This window comes from Mastacembelus armatus, chromosome 14 (genome assembly GCF_900324485.2).
Source record: "Mastacembelus armatus chromosome 14, fMasArm1.2, whole genome shotgun sequence".
Taxonomy (NCBI): Eukaryota; Metazoa; Chordata; class Actinopteri; order Synbranchiformes; family Mastacembelidae; genus Mastacembelus; species Mastacembelus armatus.
In genome coordinates, this window is record NC_046646.1 from 8,512,053 (window position 1) to 8,534,143 (window position 22,091).

Genomic DNA, 22,091 nt, shown 5'->3' on the forward strand with positions numbered 1-22,091 from the left:
TCTGAAGCTATGACTGCCTTGAATGGCTATGTTACAGAAAGGCAGGGCAGTAATGGAGACAAGCTCTTTCTGTTACAACACCATCTGTTCCACTGAACTCCACTGCTGCCAGCTGCACACGTGTTGGAGTGAGACCTAGAAACTAAACAGAAAGGTCTGAATTCCTGTGCTCTGTGAAGCCCTGACAGAGCCAGATATTTGGTGACAAAGAACTACTTAGCTAAATTAATCAGCGAATGTCCTTTAAATCCTCTGCTTGATGTGTTTTTTAACACGGCAACTTTTCAGATGCTCTAGGGTGGAATTTAATTGACTAAGGTGAGGTGACAAAGGAAGCAAACATTAATTATAGAGGAGAAATGATATTTGTTCTACAATAAGGATGTGATTAACCACAGTAAATGGATTGTTTTATTTAAATATGTTACAAATACAGTAAAACAGACTGATTTAATCTAACAATGTATTTTAATAGCTATATGTTAGTGTGTGCCGTTGTGTTCCATACCATAACCTTTTGTCACTGCTACACTGTAAAATAAATGAAAGCAATAAAATGTGGCTGTTGAGGGATTCACCATGAAGCCATCTTTCTACATGAAACATTTATTTCTCCTAATTCTCCTTGCAGAACCTTTGAGTGGTAATAACATGTTTCTTTCCGCTTGGCCGTGCCAGACGAGCGACAGGAAGACTGTAGGCCATAATTATCCTGTTTGTTCAGAGGCCCAGTGCCTTTTATTATTTAAATCTCTTAGGGCTGTGAAAGTGCTGAGAGGCGATTCTTTCTCCCATTTTTTGCCATGCTGTGTTAGTCAGTGTTAATGCCACGCTGTAATTTTTTGATGTTCTGTTTGCTCAGTGTTCATCAAGAATGTGAAAAATGCCGTAACCAGAAAAAGAAGTGGCATGGCAGTGTAAACAAATAACTTGAACAAATTGCTTTATACAGACTTAAGCACTTGTAATAAAAAAACATCAAATACCCATATTATTATTATTGTTTATATGGAATCAGCTTTTGTACTGCAAGTACAATGAAGTCATTCCCTTCAACAGACCATCCACACAGGCTGTACAGAGGTGGCTATACTTTTTATATTGTTCCCCAGACAGCCGTCAGTCTAGGTGCAACATTTATGAGTTCTTATTCCAAATAGGTCATCACATGAGCTAATATAAAAATGTCATGTCGGCAAAATGTCATCAAATAATTGCTAATTCCCTCATAAATAATTTAGATGAATTCATATCATTTTGAACGTCAGCTAATAATCTTTATCAATCATTTTTCTGCATTTCTGATTTACCTACAAGAAAAAGTTCTTTAAACATTTATTGGCATGTCTGTCTGTCTGTCTGTCTGTCTGTCTATCTATATGTGTGTGTCATACATATTATAAGCCCTTTTTAGACATATCCCAGTATGTTGCCATCAACCAACTTGAACTTTTCTCTTGAACCCTCTGTGTTTTCTCCCAGTGACATATGTTGTCCTCCCCATCCTGGGCTCATAATGCAATATAGCTTTTCAAACTTCTGTTAAGTCACTTGGCCCATCCATAGTGTATTATGTCCACTGTCAATAAATGCAATAGGTTGTCACCTGTCTTGTACATTTGCAGATAAATAACAATTGTGAAAGCAACAGTAGTGGTATTTTTTAATGACAGTATGTAAGGTAGTCATATTGTTTGCCTTCCCACTCCCTCTGCTCCATTATTTTTTTCTCTATATTTTTTTTTTTTTTTTTTTACTCCGCTATATCCATTTGATATCTGTACTTACTACTTAGTTTTCAAATGTAGGCTATACATACTTTATGACCCCTCAAATTTATCTTGACACCATTTCGAGGGACTGAACCCTTAGGTTAAGAAACACTGAACTACAGATACTTTAACTGTATATAAATGAATTAGAATTAGGATCACTTTGACTAGCTGCAATGGTATGCATTTAGCATATAACGTGTGTCAAATGGGACCAACAGTTTTTACTTTTGTTGCTTTCAGTACATTTAGCAATTACTTCAGTACTTATACTCATGTAAATTTCTGGGTTGCACATCTCTTACCCATACCAGAGTCCATCCATCCATCCATTTTCTATACCCGCTTTTTCCTGAAAGCCAGGGTCACAGGGATCTGCTGGAGCCTATCCCAGCTCTCTTTGGGTGAAAGGCAGGGGTACACCCTGGACAGGTCACCAGTCCATCACAGGGCCCCATACCAGAGTAATTTTTAATATTTAAAAAATCACAATACTGCTTCCATCATTCAAATCATGTTTTTATACTGAATTATCTTAGAGAAATGTCTGTAGGTGTGAATGTGACTGGTTGTCCGCCTCTCACCTGAGTTGACCGGGATTGACTCCAGCCCCCACCTGCACATGGATAGGATGGATGTATGGATTATCTCTAAGAGGACTCTGTAAGTATCCAACTTTCCATATTTTTTTTTTGTCATAATATTTACTATACATCATTAAATTACCTCCTTTCTAGGTGTCAACTCCCCACAGGTTTTCAGTGAAAATTAATTCAGAGGTTATAGTGGGCAGTCATTTTGAGCACATCAGCTCATACAAGATAATTGCATGCCAGACAATTAGAAGAGAAAAGAGCCAGAGCCTGGGACAAAAGAGAGATTTGAACAAGTCTGAAGAAGCCTCCGCTTTGCTTGTGTTTGCGTATGAGACCACAGCTGGGCACCACTGTATCCTCTGTTAACTCAAGTGTGTACCAATGGGGAGTAAGGCCATTAAAGGTGCACTGGTTAAACTCTTCCTGTCATTTGTAGTCTTCCTATTAGACAAAGTGTAGCGTCAATTCTCTACAGACAACACTTTGATTAAGTTTTCAACCAACTGATTTCTGAACTTGTTTTTTCATGAAAGGAATTTATCCTTTGTTGCCCCTCATTAACAGCAATGCTGCTTCTCTAGATTTGTTTATCTCACGGTCTGACCAGTACTGGGTGTTTAATAGGCATCAGTTAGTGCTGCTGGAGTTTGTCCTTGTGCAAAGATTATAAAACCTGCAATTAAAATGCCATTAATTTCCTTAACAAACCTCTAAGTTATGACTGTTCTTTATTCTATGCAGCTGGAGAAACAGTTTGTAGAGGAATTTAACTGTTAACTCTATTTTCCTGCAGCAAATGTGGTAACAATCTGTCATAATTTAGGATTTGGGGACAGTATTTTGAGGAAGCATTTTTAAATTTTACTTAAAGGTGCATTTACAATTTGATCTTTTTTTTTTTTTTTTTTACATTTGATGGCTGAAAATCCTGTTTGCACTGCCATCCAGAGGTTGTGCAATGCGGCGTTTGACAATATACAACTCATCCCTGTGTGTGCAGTCACAAGTAAAATAGCAGTGTGGTTGGGTGTGGTACCTCCCTTTTGTCTTGTTTTAAAATTATTACAATATTTTTCAGTGTGGACTTTTTTGAGCCGGGAATATGTGCTTAATTACCATAGGAAACTAAAACCATGAATCTAGTGTATGGAGTAAACCTTCTTAACAAAGTGTGCCTTCCTGTCTTCCTGACTCTGTTCTTTACCTCTGCTCTGGGACTGACCCCAAAACGTTACCAGCCTGATATTTACAACCGTTAAAAGCCATTTTACAGCCCCACCATAAATTAATGAGACGTGTTTGTCAGCAGTGCCAGGCCACACTGGGCATTTAAAAAAAAAAAAAAAAAAAAAATCCTCTACTGTATATATACAGTCATCTTTCTTACACATATCAGAGACTTCATTGTTATCATCTTATACATAGTTTAAACTTTAAACTGGACAATAAAAAATAATAAAAACGAGGTTTTGAACTATCCCTCCTCATTTGCACTATAATCCATGCAAATAAAAAATAGAATTAAGCATATTGTGGCATTTAAATGTTTTAACAACAGAGAATCCCTCATGACATAAAAGATAAAGGTTAGTTTCAGTTGGTCATAAAGATAAGAGCAGGATCATTTTTGCTCCTAAGACACTAACTTACTATATGACATTAAAGTATAAGACCTAAGGGTAGCACTGTCCTTTGGTAAATGCTGAGAAGGCACAATAGCATCTCTTACCCTGTAATACTGGTTGTTTACAGTAGGCTGAGTAACAGAGTTTGGGGATTTATAGGCAGTTGTGATATGAGTGAGCACAAAGACATGAAAATGTCACACTTTGTCAAGTGGTTTGTGACCTGGAAAAAAAGAGCACCATTTAGAAAGTTGTGTGCGATATCACAGTGTAGAGAAATAACATGCATGGCCACAAGAAGATAATTGCCTCTGTAAGTGAACGTACCTAAACAAAATATCTTCAACACTCGTATATGCAGATCAGTCTTCATATTCTTTGGAGTTGCCATATTTAGGAATGAAGAATCACAAACCACCTGTACATGTTGAATTTGAGATCTCTGTGCTAATTATAGTTAATGTTATGCATAGTTCTGCATGAAAAAGAGAAGCATCACTTAATCAACTGTATGACACTAAAATAGACATTCTGATGTATTGTGCTCCTTCTCATGTAAATCATTCACTCAACAGACAATGACCTTGTTTCGGTGTATGTAGATATTCTTTCGTTTAACTGTTTGCAGTAGCAATATAAAAACAAGATCAAAATACAGCAGAGAGTTAACTAACTTTGGGTATATTCTTTCTTGCCAGAGATGTCATCACCAAAGTTTAGCCTCTTAAACCTGTATGACAAGGTTATTGCCAGTGACTCTTTATATGTTCTGATGTATTTTTTAACGTCTGTTCAGGGGTGGTGGTGGTTAACTGAAGGGCTGGCCTTCTAAATCTTCCATATCTCTAACTCAACACCTACTCCCTAACCTGCTGTGTACAACTTTAATGTTCTGTTTTTACTGCACCTTGACAAAGACCTTGTGAATACTTAATTTTACTTACGACATGTGTTAACATGTTCAGCAGATTTATCTTAGAGTCAGCAACATTGCACAGTCAAACATAAAATAGCCATGCTTCTCCACAAATCTAAATGCATCAAACAATAATGGCAAAGTGCATCCTGTTTGCTTTCAATTTTCTTGAGTTGTGAGATGCGATAGAACTTGATGGGAGTCCACCGGTGGTAAACTGAATTGTCTGGACATTAACTGAAAGGCTCACACCTGTATCTATAAGGTTCCATTGGTCACACTGCATGTTAGGACAAGAAAATCTCTCTGTAGACCTCTGCAACATCATGCAGTAAGGGGTGCATCAGGACAGGGAGAGTTGTCCACCTGTCATCACAGGCAGTGACCATTTGCATAAGAGTCAAGATAACACCAGAGTGTCTATAGGACTAGTCTGACTCCAATTGAATAGACCAACCTAGACTTAAATGTCAGAGAACATCTGAGGAGACATCTGCAGATGACAGTTCACAGATGTTTTCCATCCAGTCTGACAGAGCTTGAGAGGATCTTCCAGGAAGAAGGGGATAAGCTACCAAAATCCAGGTATGTAATGCTTTACACTTACGCAAGAATCCTCAAAGCTGTGATTGCTGTGAAGTGGGCTCCTATGACGAGTAGGATATGAGTGTGGACTGATGGGTAAAATGCCCACCTTTTAACCATTTTAAAATTAATCTACAACACAGTAAATATTGACAAGGTTATTTCTAAAGACACTGTCTATTTGCAGCCCTTGTTGCTAATGGAAAGAAACATTTTTTGAAGCAGGATGCTTCGGTGCACAGAGACATTGGCTAGAGTAATTTCTGCACTAGCAACCCATCTTTTCCATAACATTGCCCACAAGAGAAAAAAACAATTTCCAATAATAATCACAAAAATGTGTCATGATTAATAACTCTTAAATTCAACACAAAGTGCTAAAAGAATCCATTATGAAGAAAACTTTCATTTAACTGATAACCTCACATTTGCGTCATCAATATTCAGGCACATTTCTTAATTCGCTGGTTGTGATCCAATATGTTTAATGAATCTTGCTGAGTGGGCTGTGGGACTTAATGGGAGTCGGCTGTGCAAATCTTCAGTTTTAATAGCTGATTGTTAAGATGATGGTTTACCAGCTTTGAAGTGTATTATTACTGTGTTTGTGTGATGTAAATATTCAGTTTAATAGGTTATTTATTTGATTTTAATTAAATTATATAAAAGAATTAAAGAGGAATTATTTCATGTTAGATCGTAAATGAAACATGGGGGTGGCATGTCATATAAACACTAGAAAGACAAGGACTTGATTTGTAAAGTCGCAACACCGCAGCAAAGATGGATCTTATTAAGTTGAATGCCAATTGGCAACATTTGTCAACCATAAAAGAGGACTGCCAAACAGCACTTTGATATACATTTTCAAAGCAACTTGACCCAGCAGATAGCGCTCCAAAAAAAGAGTCAAATCATCTGTAGCCAACAGCAGCAGAGTAATAATCCACCTGTAGTGCATGTTCATGTTATTTTGACTCACTCTAAGTAGTATTGGTCTAATATTTTCTTTTATAGGGCAGTCAGTTTCAATTGCTTTCTCCCACCATTTCCTTGTCTTTACATCTAAACCAATTACCTCATGTGTTCCACATGGGCTTAAAGGCAACTAAATGTCAAGAAATGTACACAAAACAATCATCCTCTTAGTTATGAATGCTGCCCCCAAGCGAACTCCTCCTGCATCTTTTCCTGGATTTGTTTCTGCGTGTCAACAGACTTTACAAAACTTGACGCATTAACTGATATGAAAGGATCCGAGGCAAAAGGTCAAGTCAAGGCTGTGTGACTGAGGTGAATAATAAAAAATTTTAAACTGCTAAATTCTGATGGAACACTTTTTAGCTATACCTCCAAAAATGATGACGAACATGCTCACAGCTAGATTGAGCACAGGGTAACATATATATATTTTGTGTAAGTATTATTTAGCAGCAATGTGTATTAGATTTATGCTTAAACTAAACAATACACATCATAAATCTGGCTAATATGTCTCTGGAAAGGAGAGATGTTCTTTTTAATTTTAAGGGCTAGATGCAATATCATTGGACACATTTTGCAAGGTGAGTCACCAGAAGGTTAAAGTTCAGATCATTTAAAATCTGTGGGCAGAAGTAGAATAAAATCCAAAGTGTGAGGAAAGCTCAAAATATCATTTTGGCATCTCTGCAAAATTAAACAATGGCCTAAACTGCTGCACAGCATTTCTGCTGCTCATCCTGTGTGGACTGTCCTACAGCTTTATCTTTAGTGGGACTGAAAATCTAATGTTATAAGATTAAGGTGGGGTGGGACGAAGTTCACACTGCATTTGGATATATAGTGTTTATAATGAATAGGGGACAAAGTGTACATGATCGGTAAAGGTTGTTTGTGCATTTATAATGTAACCTTTATCTATCTAGCCCAACATTACACATTAAGACACTAGCTGGTGTTTCTGGAGTAACTCATTACAGGCAGTTGAGGACAGGACTATCCAAGAGAATTATTGTGACATGAGGAAGAAAAATCCTTTCATTATAAAAAAGCAAAGCACATGAACATGGATTTGGGTCTTTTTCTTTTTTTTAATTAAACACAGCTCTATTAAATGTGGCAAGTGATTTTATATAATGCAATGGCTCCTTATTACCAGGAGATGGCAGCAAATGTTAGTTTCAATGCCAAAATAATTTCCCATCACTTTCTTTAACCAGTGGGGGTGCTTGGTGGCAGATTGGGTTCACTATTGTTCTTTTCTTTTATTGTACATTATAATAAAATAGCATAACATATAATTTACACACAGCATGCTGGGTTAAGGGCATCTTTATATTGACACACACATTTACATGGAACAATATTCAATTTTCACCTTCTACCAGACAAGCCAGAATGCCTCAGCTTTCACACCTTAACATTTACCCACCCATGTTCCCTCCTCCATTGTAATCCAGTTTATCTCAGTACCTCCATGAATCTGTTACCACCATTCTACACAGTAATAATATTAATGAAGTAGTATTCAAGCAACTCGTCAAAATGTATTTCCTCCTTTGGTGTTATGTTTCTCCCATTTTCCTACACCTAAGCATATTCAAGTGTAACCTCGTTTCTGTCTGTCTACTGAAGGCATGATAAGCTGGGAAGAACAAAATGATGTCTTGCTTCAAAGGGTAATGATTGTCATGTGGAGTGACAATGAATTACTACTTATCACCACTTGATGGCAGTATAGCTATCTGTATTTGCTTCAGATAATACAAGCAAATTGTCTTTGCTGGGATTTTTAAAAAATCCGTTTTATATGAAGATAGACATATGAAAAAAAAATAAAGAGGGACTCATATACTCTATACTCTACTGTACATACACTGCACAGTTTTGATAATGCCAGAAACATGCCATAAGAATGAGAGAACAACAACAATAAAAGTCATATCATGACACACAAGAGCCCTTTAGCTACTGTTTATTGGATCAACAGTAAATAATTCTGAGAAGAAAAGAATCTTTGAAAACACCAACATAAGAGGTCTGGATGAATGCACAATGTTCTTATTCACCCAGAGTAACAACCCTATAGTGGGTTTTTTCCACTGTGTCACTTGGTATGCCAGGTAGTCATAGCTTATTTCATGGCAAATAAATGTGTCAAAGAAAAACAAATTGCTATAAAAAAGCACCAAATGATGTATATCTATCTGTTTTCACGCATGCAGTACACTTGTAGTATCTCCAGTGAGTGTCTTTCTTATTCAGTAGAGCAAGAGGAAGTCCAGCAGACAGCACTGTTTGAAATGGTAAACAGCATGTACTCTGCTAAGATGAATATTTCATTATGAATGTCAGAGCATGCAGTGAGATGACCCTGGCACTGTAGAAAATGACCAGCGTCCTGCTACTATGTGTGCGGTTCTTTGGCAGGGATAATTAGATGAATCTATGCCCTGAAGATGTCAGGCTGTTCTAGGGTCAAAAGAGTGTCCAGTCTGGTGCAACATGAGGGTAATATAATGTAATTATGTACCTAGCACACTACCCAGTAAATGTTTTCAGCTGTTGACATCTCTAAGTGGGCTACCCATGGGCATTTTAAGGCCACCAACTTTTTCTTCTCATGGCTAAAGGTTGCTTCTTTTAACCATGTTCCAGTATTGTACCAAAATACATGGTATTTTAGTCAGTTATCAATTTTAAGATGATCATAAATAAGACTAGGGATGACAGATGAAGGTTATTTGACTTTTTGTTTTTGTCATCATGTCTTAATTTTATATTCACTGACTCCCTAACCCTACCTGATTTCACATTTGTCAAATTCAACTGCAAACAAACTTTTCTTAAGCTCTCTGTGTCAGCTTAAGTTAGGCTCTGTGGCTGTCATTCAGCGAGGAATGTGGTGAAGTTGTACAAGGTGTGTCAGCGAGATACAGCAGAGTCAAAAGCCTGGGGCACAGTGTGTATTAAGGTTAATTTGAACTGATTAGATTAAGCAGTGGGGCTGTTGCTGTGGGGAGCAAGTGCGTTGTGGTGTGTCCTGCCGTGAAGGGTGCGTTGTGAGCTTTATCTCGTGATTCTGAGTGAACTTGGAAGGGTGCTGCTTAATGCTTAGGGAGTGTAGGCAAAATAGGTTCAACCGTTTGATATCAGTTTTGCAGCAGCTTGTCACGCTTGATGGGAGAGTCAAATTGGTAGTGTCTGGAACAGGGGAAACACTCTGGAGGAGGTTAGTAAATGCTGTTTTCAATAATAGTACAACCCTCATCAGTATTGTCCTATTATTGTTGCACTTGATGTTAATTATATTGAGTTGTGCTTATTTTTCTCTGGTATATAGTGGTATATCCCAGCTGAGCTCAGGTCATTTCCCATTACCCCTCCTTTTCTTATTTGTAGTTTCCTGAGATGACACAGAGCTAAATGCTTTACCTACATCTAAATGTATATGTTTGTTTTTTTCTCCTATGGGATTTATGCTCATCAGAATGTTAAGAATGTGTTTCCCAAGTGAAGCCCTTTCAGTGTTCTTTGTTACATTCATAGCAAGTAGTAGCACCATAATGTGTCCAGAGTCCACAGACATGCTAGCTACTGTGAGACTGCACTTAGACACATGCTAACAGCTGTTGCTATTAGCACTAAGCACAACGAGTTGTTGCTGATTACCATTCTTAAAGCCATGTGACCGGAGTGAAACACCTGGGACAGACTCAGAGGGAAATTCTATGTACACTTGCCTAGGAGGCTAACAACTGGCAAAGACCATATTTCTCATATTGTAGTCATGACTCAGTGAACCAGCAAGTGAAATTTACATCCAGAGTATTAACCCCAAAAAAGTTTATTTCAATGCTGAAAAGACGAGAAGACGTGGAACAGTCTAACTCTGATGTGCACAGCTTATGATTGCTATACTTAGCTGTGATTTAGCTCATTATGAGATATAAATTGAACACCCTTACGTGCATACTGTAAGGTATCAGCACAGACAACAGGAATTGGAATAAAATAAATATAAGGAAATGGAGAATAAATTAAAACTGCACAGTGAAATCTGCAGGAAATTGAAGTGTCGGGGTAATGATATGTGAGCATCAGAAAAAAAAAAAGATGATAGATGGAAAAGTCTATCTGGTTTAGTCTGAGATACAGCACTTTAAGAAAAAAGATGAGCAGCTTGGTTAAGCTGACAGGACTTACTGTAAATCTGTGTGTGTTCTTGTTTAGATATGCAGAATCAGTGGCTATGAGGGAGTGGCAAAATGCAGGAAACGTGACTGACTGTAAGGATGGAAATAGCTGTCATTAACTCAAGGAGTAAAAATAAGGCACTTCTAGATAGGCTGCAATTATTAGAAACATGTCTAAAACTACCTGTAAACATCACATTTAGGGCACTGTGACTCATGACAACATAACTATCACTTCTCATGTTGGGATTGAAAATGTGAATTTTCTCCTCCAAAAATATGATGTACAATATGGGCTTTATTCCATTAAGGTTCTCAGTTGAAGGGCCCACTGTATAACAGAATGGGAATGCAATAGATACTATACAGTAGTTAAAAAAAGCAAGAATATAACATTAGAAATTTAAAATAATATAAACCCATTCTCAATCCAGCATCATTTCCAGTCACTATGATCTTTTTTTGGCACTTTGCTCATTTCCTGTGTTATTCAGAAACCTGAATTCAAATATACAGCATATCACCGACAGAAAATTAAATCTCATGAAGACAGGGCTGGATATAGATTGTACACTTGCATTAATGTTAACATTGTGTAAAACTACATCAGCCAGGAATGAAAATGTCTACATCTCCTTTCCAATTAAGCTCCCTTTACTACATATTAAGTGCTCAACTTAAGCTGCGGGTAGCTGAGGATGCATTTCAGCAGAGCTGGATTTCTTTTCATTCTGTCTGCTATACAGTATGGCTATGTGAAGAAACTACTAAGCCTCACAAGATTTTAGTTTGAGGTATTAAAAAAAAACTACTGCAGCCAAATTGAGACTCTCTTCATCTGTAAGCTGCTTTAAGCCTCACTAACAGCTTTGCTTTCCCTTATTAGTATTGGCTGCTGTGTACATTCAGCTGACTACCTCCTCTCTCTCTGTTTGCCACCCATCAATTTATCTTTGATGTAACCGTGTGCACCGATCACTTCAAGCAGACGCCTCCCCCCTGTCTTTGAGTTCCATGTGAAGACCAGAGCATGGTGATTATATACAAGTGGATCCTATTGATTGTTTGTCCAACATATCTGCTCTTCAAACACAGCTTTGCCACTCAAAGTTTACCTGTGAAGCCACTGACCCAAAATGTATTGTGCGAAAAAAATGAAAACTCTGTGAGCCCTCTGAAATAGTTGGTGGGTTTCATTCCATAGAATATTTTACCATTGGAGTATTTCTTGTTCCAGAAGACAACACCATATTTTATGTATGTGAAAGACACATCTTTTTGTGAATCTAAGAATAGCCTGATTTTCCAGCTGGATGTGCAGTGAGAAGCACCTCTCTTGGGAATGAATGCAAATGGGTTGAATATATTCCTTTGTATCTTTGCAGTCTTGAGAGTGCCATCTATTGTATATTATGTACTGGCTTTTCTCCTGTCTGTTTGACACCGAAAACAACAGCACTGAATGAACAAGTGTCTAGAGGCTGCTGGAGACACTGACAGTTCTGTCATTTTTACTTTTGTACATTGTTTGGAATAGAATGGATGATTTTTATGGAAATGGTAAGGTATGTCTGAAGTCTTGAATATTTAAACACTGCAAACAAAGTCTACAAACTATTTTGTCCAACTTAGTGAACGTCGGGGTGGTAGAAGCAGAAAATGTGTTGCTTTTAAGAAAAAGAACTCACACGCTGCATTCATAAAAGAGCTGTCATATTTCTCCAGTATGGTTTGTTTACCACAGCCCATAAGTAGGAGGCTGCAGTGCAGTGCAGACGGTTGTTAATTGCTAAATGGAAAAGAGACTATTAAAACAGCAGAGGCAGACAATGCCTGTGGCAAAGGTTGGATAAACATAGCCTGTGCTTTCACTGCAACTGAAAAATGCAAATAGTTCATAAATGTGCAGCCATCCTAAATGACTGTCATATTCAAAGCTAGCCTACGGTGGCGGGTTTGAGTTTTCATTATGGATCTCTGCCACTTTAGAAATCAAAATCCATATTAGTAGGAAAAGTGATTTGCTCAGAAAGCAAAGCTGTAAAAAAAGAATACAAGGACCAGTATGCCAGTGGTGACCACAAATATTTAAAATTATATTTAAAATTTGTGCTTCAGCAGATGTTCAGCATCCACAGCTGTGCCTCACTGTCTTTGATTACCTCCTATAATCTTCTGTGCATTGCACAATCATGTTTCCAGCCCTGTAGAGATGCAGTAGGCTGTAGAAACCCAAACACATTATAGCCTTAACTACATATTTCCACCACCGTCTGTACAATGTGGGTACAATTCTGTAAGATGGAACGGCAGAGTTCAGCAGTCAAATACTCCCTCAAAGGCTGCAACCTGCATAAACTATTTTCCTAACTCATACAGACATGCTTCAGAACATTGGAATCTAGCACAGCACGCCAACCGCTGGAAATTGGGAGCACTGCAGGGTGCACAGAGAGAAAGTCTGCATTCAAACATTTCCTTAAGTAAAAGTACATAAGTATTAGAGAAATATACTTGAAGTACAAAAAGTAAAGTAGTCAGTGGCACCTCCATCCATCCATTATGTGTACCCGCCTAATCCTATATGGGGTCACAGGGATCTGCTGGAGCCTATCCCAGCTCTCTTTGGGTGAAAGGCAGGGGTACACCCTGGACAGGTCACCAGTCCATCACAGGGCCAGATAGAGACAAACAACCTCACACACTCACACTCACTCCTATGGGCAATTTAGAGTCACCAATCAACCCGGAGAAAAACCATGCAGAACATGCAAACTCCACAGAAAAAGGCCCCTACCAGGTTTCAAACCAGGAACCCATGTGCTGTGAGGCAACAGTGCTAATCACCAAGCCATGGCACACCCCACATTAATATATTTTATATTATTGGATCATATTTATTGATGGATAATTGTATTCATCAGTTTAATGTTGCAGTTGGTAAGGGTGCAGCTAATGTTGCTAAAATAATATTTTACCTACTGCTGCAACTTTCATGATTATACTTTATTTTGATTTATATAGCTGATTGCCAAAAGTAACTTGCAACTAATATTATAAAATAAATGTAGTGAAGTCAAAGTATGATGTATCAGAAAATGGAAATACTCAAGTAAAGTGCAGATACCTCAAAATTAGTCTTAGTTACTTTCCACAAAATGTTGACGAAAAGCTACTGTAGATACAGAGTCATGTGCACTATTTTAACCTTGTTAGAAACTAACATTTTCAGTCACACAGTAAGAATATTAGTATAATATATTGCACACTAAAAATTCCATTGAGAGATTTAGTCTAAATAGCTAGACAGGCTTATCTACTAATCCAGAATCACCAGAGCTCATTAGCTCTCTGGCCTAAACAGATGGAATATATAAAAGGGGAAGCTACTCTTTGACAAATCTACTGTTTCTTTATGTTTATAGCCAATTAAAACAATAAAAGCACAGAAATTTGCAATACTTTCTCAACTTGCACCAAATATGAGACTTGTGCTGCCAGTATGTCTGAAAGTGTCAAGTAATGTAGGTTTGAAAAAAGCAAGTGAAGGTCATTTAGACTCATTCCGGAGATTGCTTTGTTTTTCAGGTGATGTGTTATCTGAATGTAACACAGCTATACAATATTGGGCCTAGTGACAGTAGTAGAAGTAGGCTTAATCCATCTACCTGCTCATATTATCATCGTCTTTCACAAACTTACACTACATCACTCATCCTACATGTCAATGGTCTTAAGGGGGAAGAGTGTATGGGCACTCTCATTTATTACAGGAATTCAGTCAGCCAATATTTAGCCTTGTGTACAGTATTAGAGATGACACGTAACATTAACACTATTTGACAGTGTTCTCTATCACCGTGGCCTGCCTCTGCCATTCACTGCTGGGACGTCACTACAGTTCAGTTTATTATCACTGACAAATTATAACATCCAAGTAAATTCAGGAGCAAAGACCAGAATTACAGATTCAGTTTGTCGTACCAGCAGAATCATGCCTAGGCTTTTTCTCTCCTGTTAACCATCTCATCCGGACAGCTTCACAACCTAATCACTCACTGGTCAATCACAGTTTATTACCTGATTTAGCCACAAATAATGAGCTTCTCCTTGGACACTGACCTCTTTATTGAAGATTTACCAAGAAATGTCGAATTCCCTCCGTCTGTCCACCACCTGCAAATTGTATCACAGCCTTCCTGATCATGCTCCTATATGCAGCTCACAAAGTAAAAAGCCCATGGCAGGTAGAGAACATTCAAAGACAACGTTTAATATGACGCCTTATCATCAGTTTAACCATCAATCAGAAGCGTTTAAAATGCTGTTTGCTAGCAGGTGTGATTTTGCTTTATAAACACCTTGCTTGGGAGAAAATAAATAAAAAATAAATAAAATAAATAACTGATATTTATTATAGTCATTCAGCAGGTGTAACTAATAAACAGTGTTTGAATGATCTCTGTAATACAGGAAACACGTATCACTGTCTGCATTCTTTCATCCACTCTAGTAACTGGAAATAAATGTCTGATGATGAATCTCATTGAGAAACACAAGAATATCTCAGGGAGAAGAAAGCTTCATGTTGTTCTTTTACGTTTCATTATAACAGCTATCCCTGCCCTTCTAACCACTCTGCATTTTGTGCAGTTTGCTAAGGTCATATTGATGTCAGGCACAAAGGACCAGCAGGCAGATTAACTTTTAAGTCCAGGAAAGTGTTTCAAGCTTTTCAGTATCTTCTAAAGGTTATGCAGTGTGGTGGGAGTCAAGATTCTTGTGTGGTAAGTACAATTGCACTTCTGTGAGAGTGTAAAATTACACTTCTGTAAAGCTTGCAGCTGTAGAATGATTTCAAGGCATTCAGAAGTTAACTCACACTGAGCACTCTTGCCTGTTTTGAATTTGAATTAAGACTGGAGATTCTATTAAGATGCACAGTAAATCCAACATTTTATCCGAAAAAAAAAACCAAAAAACTTTTAAACAAGCTTTCCCATTTAAAATAGTTCTAGCTTTTAAAATAATATGATGTATATAATATATAATGTGACTTCAGCATGTGCGTTGAGATTCTAGGTAAGGTCAGAGATAAAAGTCCTTATTTTTCTTGCATGGCCACAGAAATCTAAAGCTTTACAGAGTTAATGTCAAGGTGATATCGTCATCTTTGTCACATGTATCCACCATCCAAAACAACCTTGTGCATTAGTCATGGCAAGAACAGAACTCTTGTAAGTGACGCTGCCAATTACCTCCTATGGATGACTTTATTAACACACATGTGCCCTCTTTCAACACTTCTTTTCAATACTTCATAGAGTTGGAAATATTGAAGTGTGTGTCAACTGCAGATAAGCCCCATCTCATTTCTGTTCCTGTCATCGGTGAGGACAACACTGATCGTAATGTAACGCATGTCAGGGCTCAGTATATCTAATGCACCAAAATAATGTCTTTAAAATGCTTTTATGAACTCAAGATGTTGTAAAACAAAACATCTGGTGATGTAATTTCAGTTCAATATTGCAGGCCAAAGCCAGCCGTTACAAGAAGTAACTAAAACTTTGTCAGGGTGGAAAACAAAATATGGGCTGATTTTTTATTTTTTTATTTTTTTACAGAAGAGTGTGTGGGATTTCCCAGTATGTTGAATTATTCCTTTAAGGCAGTAATCACTTCAAATATGAACAACAAACAGACTAAGACATACCTTTTTAGTTAAAAAAAAGTATTTTCACTACATGACACACCTTAGCTTTTTTTTTTTTTTTTTTTTTTGATGGTGTGAAGGAGCAGCAACAATACTAAGGTCCTTGTGGGTCACTAAACTTCACACGCTGTCAAGCAGAGTGAGGCCATAAACCCGCGGTCACTTGTGCACAATCTTAGTTTTTCGGTCACTACCCAGAAACCTCATGGCCATCAGTCAGGGCCAGACAGAAGAGTGACCAAAAAAAAAAACACAGCTCCAACTGATGCACAAAATGCAGTCTGACTACTCCCACTCCCTGACACACCTGAACTCTGCTGCTTGGATCATATGACCCCATTAATGGAGCAGCCCACCATTCATCCAGGAGAGAAGCATGTCCTCAGAAATGGAGGTGCTGCCTGAGCCTGACAGTAGTCTAAAATTAATGTATTTTTTCCTCATAGAAATGCAAATTTATACAGCAAAAGTCCTCCAAAGTCTAATCAGATCATCTACTATAGAGGAGCGCATGTCAGGTTTCTAGGGGAAACCTGTGGTGTAAGTATTAGGTTTCTGGCATGTATTGTTCTTGAGTTATTATGTCCTCAAGACTCTGCCTACACAGACAGATGCCACAGTGATGCATGACGCCCCACACTTATTCTACTAAAATGAGACATAATGTGTTGAAATTATTTCTCAGATCATTACAACACATCAGATTTTGCTCTGCACTTGTCATGAACTGGGCTCAATGGGCTGTATTAGTTAACATGAGATATTAGTACAGCACTCTCAGTATTGAATGAAAAACACTTGAAATGGCTTACTTTACTTATAAGACTGTACAAATTATAAATGATACCACTTGCAGATAATATATTTTTGTCCAGCCTGGACAATAAAAATGGATAGTCTAATTAATTGCAATATATTTATTATTTCTGTGTGGGTTTTGTATGTTCTCCCTGTGTCTGTGTTGGGTTTTTCTGGGTCTTCTTGTTTCCTCCCACAGTCCAAACACATGCAGGTCAGGTTACTTCTTGACTCTAAATTGCCTGTAGGTGTGAACAATAGTGTGAATGTCTGTCTCTATGTGTCTGCCCTGTGATAGACTGGTGATCTGTCCAGCGTGTAACCTTTCCACAAGGCTGCCACCACCACCACCATACTCCCATCACTCTCTTGGTTCTCTACAGGATAGGTGGTATAGGTAATGATGGACAGATTTGAAGAAAATAATATCAAAACATTGTCATTTTAATGTTATTCCATAAACCTTGAGGATCATTTTCAGATTTAGGTTTGGTCTTTATAAAGTAACATTAAATTAACCAAATATCTGGGCTTAGATGAATTAAAATGAATCATATTTCATATTCTTCATCCAAAGGGAAGATAGGTCTTTAATTTATGTATAAAAACTCTGATTCTTTGATTTCAATGGACACTAACAGAAATCCCATATTCTGCTTGACATCTACTTAGAACACAAAAGAAATAATTTCTAAGAGAATCTGATGCAAAACAAAAGTAAAATTGTTATTAGACGAAATGCAATGGAAATATTTTAAATGTTAGATTCAAAGACTAATTATGAAGGTGTATGACGTTCGGCTCAAATTCATTACTATTCTTAGTAACTAAAATAAAATGAAATAATTACCATCATGTCTGTGGTATGTTGTCACATCTAATAAATTTATATCTATTAAAATAAATTATATCTGATCTAATTAAACTGCCCCGATGTTTGAAGCAGTATTCAAATGCAGATGCTCTTTTAATCCCAATTTTATTGCATTTTTCTCTCTCATTTTTTAAATCATAGAACCAGTACGATTTTAGAAACATCTAACAAGATTAAGAGGTGAGCGCCACATAACTCTCTCACCCATGACTCCCCGTTTGAGTCACCAAAAGAGGCCATTTCTTTGGAAATGCAATGTTTACACGCATGGGAGAAGTCTATTAAACTGCCATTTTGAAAATGTTAAGAGCATAGTGCTTCCTGTGGTTTCTCCCTCATATAGCTCTCAGCATTTCCTTTCTTGTTTTTCCACTTTTTTTCCCCTGTGCTCATCCAGAGGAAAAACAAATGGTGTAAATGTCCTTGCGCTTGATTAAACACAACCCTCTTCTTTTCCCTCCATGTCTATGTCACTAGAGCGATAACTCACTAGTGTCCAGCAGAGTACCTATTTTGGAAGCTGAATGGGGCCTTTTTCACCTTGAAAGCATTTACTGTAAATGGAGTTGGTAAGATTTTCTCTTCACTCTACTAAGGTGTGTCAAGAGTTCAGTGGTGTTTTGTGCAGCATGAGGGTATACAGCGGAAGCAATATGTCTAATGCAAGGGAATAAAGTGATACAGTAGTAATGCATTGACAGCACTCATCTCCAATACAGGTGACTATGTCTCTGGAGGAGAGACATCTTGTGAGGTCCAGCCCTGATTTTAAGTTCAGTACTTTGGACATTACCCCAGAATTGTCCCAAGAGGTTTGGTAGTGGAAAGAACCCATTCTGTAAAGGGAGTTATCAACACAGCTGTATTTTCTCCAGTCCTTCACAGTGGTAGAATATATAGCATGGTTGTTGTTTTGAAGTGCACATGCTTTTTGTTTTTGTGTCCATCCCCTATAGGGTTCAGATATTACTTCCTGCCTTCTCAAACTCAAAGGGGTATAGGGCAACATTTCAGGATGATGGGTAAAGCCCTCTGCCCTCAAGCAGGTGGTGGGGCATAGTATGACCTCTGCACATTGACCTGGCCTTTGTCAAACTGTAGGTACTTGTAAACAAATACTACCATGTCAAATTCACACCTACTGTGTACTTCATGGTAAACAATAGGTGTTGCTGACAGCCACAGAAACTCTTCCTCACAGTACAGGGCTGTATAAATTTTACATATCATATAAAGTTATTTGAAAGCCAGAGTGAGTTACTGACCTCCAATCCAAACTGATGAGCTGAAACCAGAAGTCTGAGTATTGACTCTCAAACTGGAAGTAAGGCACTATTAATCTTCTGTTTTATTGGTTTTAATGTTCATGTGTTGCTCTGTGGATGTTATAGCCACAACTGAACAAGCTTTTCAGTTTTTCCTCTGTCCTTTGTTGAAACAACATAATAGAGCAGTGGGGGAGCCATTATTATAATGTTAAATATTTTAATCAAAAATCAAAAGAAAGATTCTTTAAGAAGTATGTAATTATTTCATTAGATGTATTATATTGTATAACCTGGATAACTGGGCAGCAGACCCTTAATAAACACTTTTCTGGAGTCTGTTGTCTTATATCCATTGTATATTGATAAAACAGAGAGCTATCACTTGTTAACTGAAACCCCCAAAAAATAGTTTAATACGTTTTACAGCAAAAGGAAAGTTGCTGCATGTTTTATACCCTCCATTAGTAGCTTTGGAAATAAACCCAGCTGCAACAAAATACTTTGATGTAGTAATTTAAAACAATACCTGATATAGTAGGTGTCAAGATGTCCTTCTAAATTGCTGTAGTTGGGCATATTATTAAAAATACTCAGCTCACTGGTTTCAATTTCTAGGCAATGTATCAGGCATCCACTGGACTGAGCACCAAAAGCTGTGAGACAGAGGTTTGTCACTTGTATGCAGGTTTGTGCTTTGTGGTCAGGACACATGTCTACTCTCACTAAGGCTGAGCATGCCTGGTGTTGAACACACTGTCACACACACCATCTGTTACCCCTAACACTCCTGGCTTTGACAAACATGGTTATGAGTAGGTAATGGTGCAGACAAAACTTGTGACCTTGACAGTGTGTCCTGTGTATGATCAATGGCGAGAGAGGGAGAGAGAGAGGTAGATTGATGAGAGTCGGTAGCCCTTTTGGATTTGGTTTGTGTGAGGAAAAGCAGCAGAATCTCACGTTGCCTGGAAACATGTCTGTCTCAGTGTGTGATGAGAGATGGAGTCTTTCTCTGCCTGTCTTATCTTATTCAACTTCAAAGATAAACATCAAATCGCCTCACTCAATAAACGTATATTCCCTTTTTTGACCTTATGCTAGACGTCAAATGCCATTATGAAATTACTTATGTCACATGCCATTTTCTCCAGAATTTCTATATTGTAATGACATATTCTTCCATCCATACATATATAGATATTATAAAACGTACATGTTTTCAAAGACTGTTGAGTTATGGCTTCTTGCCTTAAATAAGGTGTCATTAAGTAAGAAAGGCTCATCTTTGAGTATAATTCAGTTCTGTATTGTTTAGCATTTATTCAAATTATTGTGTATTGCAAAAATACTAGTTACTGTAGTGATGTGTGTTTTTTGTTCAAGTTTTGCTGCAGCAAAAAGGCATATTATATTTAATTCACTTATTATAATATTTGACTTTTTAAGTAATATTTGGGGCTGGTGAATGGAAGTGTTTTCTAAGTGTTTTCTAAACTGAATTGGTGATTTAGCATTAAACATAACATGAAGGAAGTAGTGATCTCTGATCTGTCACGATACGAAGACGCTTTGGTTTGACTGATATAACCAAATCCCATGTTTATTATTATTGTGATGTACTACCATGTGTTGCCTCAGGAGTTCCAGTGGTTTCACATGGTTTTGCTATACTGTGTGTACTTACTGTTCACTGTGACAACATCACTGGATGATGCTCAGTGACGACCATGTTTTTTTCAGTGCCAATACTCACTGTATTAACTCTTGATTGCCTTTAAGCAGGAGTCAGTCCATTCATGCTGTAGCTTCTGTTTTTGTTTGTCTGTTGCTTACTTTCCCAATACTTTGTGGGAGAGATGTGAGATTAGCAGCAAATGCTAATGAATAGCTATATTACCCTCTCAAATCATTTGGGACAATTAGCACTAACTGTGTTCTTCCAGTTTTCTTCTCACGTCATTACAGTTCACCTTGAAGGATTTTGTGAGGTTATTATCGTGCTGAGAAGCCTCTTTATTATCTGCTTTTTGCACATCTGAAAGACAGGAACTGCAAAGAGTTAAGTTCACCCTCAGCATAAAATGTAGAAAAGAAACATCAAAACAGCTCAACAATCACAAGCATTACCAAATATAGTTATAACACCTCTACTGCATTATGTTTGTTAGGAGTGGAAATGCACATTTTGTCCCACAGTAGCATGTAACTATTGCTGCACTTCAGCTTTGTTATAGGTTTGAATACCCGCAACACTGTTGAGAGGAAGGAGGTCCTAACGACACCTCGTACTGAGCAACTGCTGCAATAAGAACAATCTGACAGGAAAGCTCTATTGAATCCATCATTCACTGATGGATGAGATCTATCCAGCTTAAATGATTGTGTTCACTTTACACCCTCTTTATACGAACTCGATTTAGCCATCGTCTACAATTATTATTCGATCTACTGCTGTGAACACAGTACCAAAAATGGTTTAATTTCACCCTCAGGATCAATAGCACTTGATACAGCCCATCTCATTCCCGTCTCGTGGTGAGGTGCTGCATTAATAATGCTATTGACAATATTGAGCAGTATTGACGACAAGGCAGAATAAGCACCTCAGGCAGTGGGCAGGAATGAAGTGCCATTTATTTATTTATTTTTTTATACTTCTGTAATAGCTTTTTCAACCATGAACATGGAAATAAAATGCCAGCTAGTAAAAAAAGAGAGGGTGTTGTTTAAATTACTTTACTTAACCCCTTGTGGTTTTGACAGG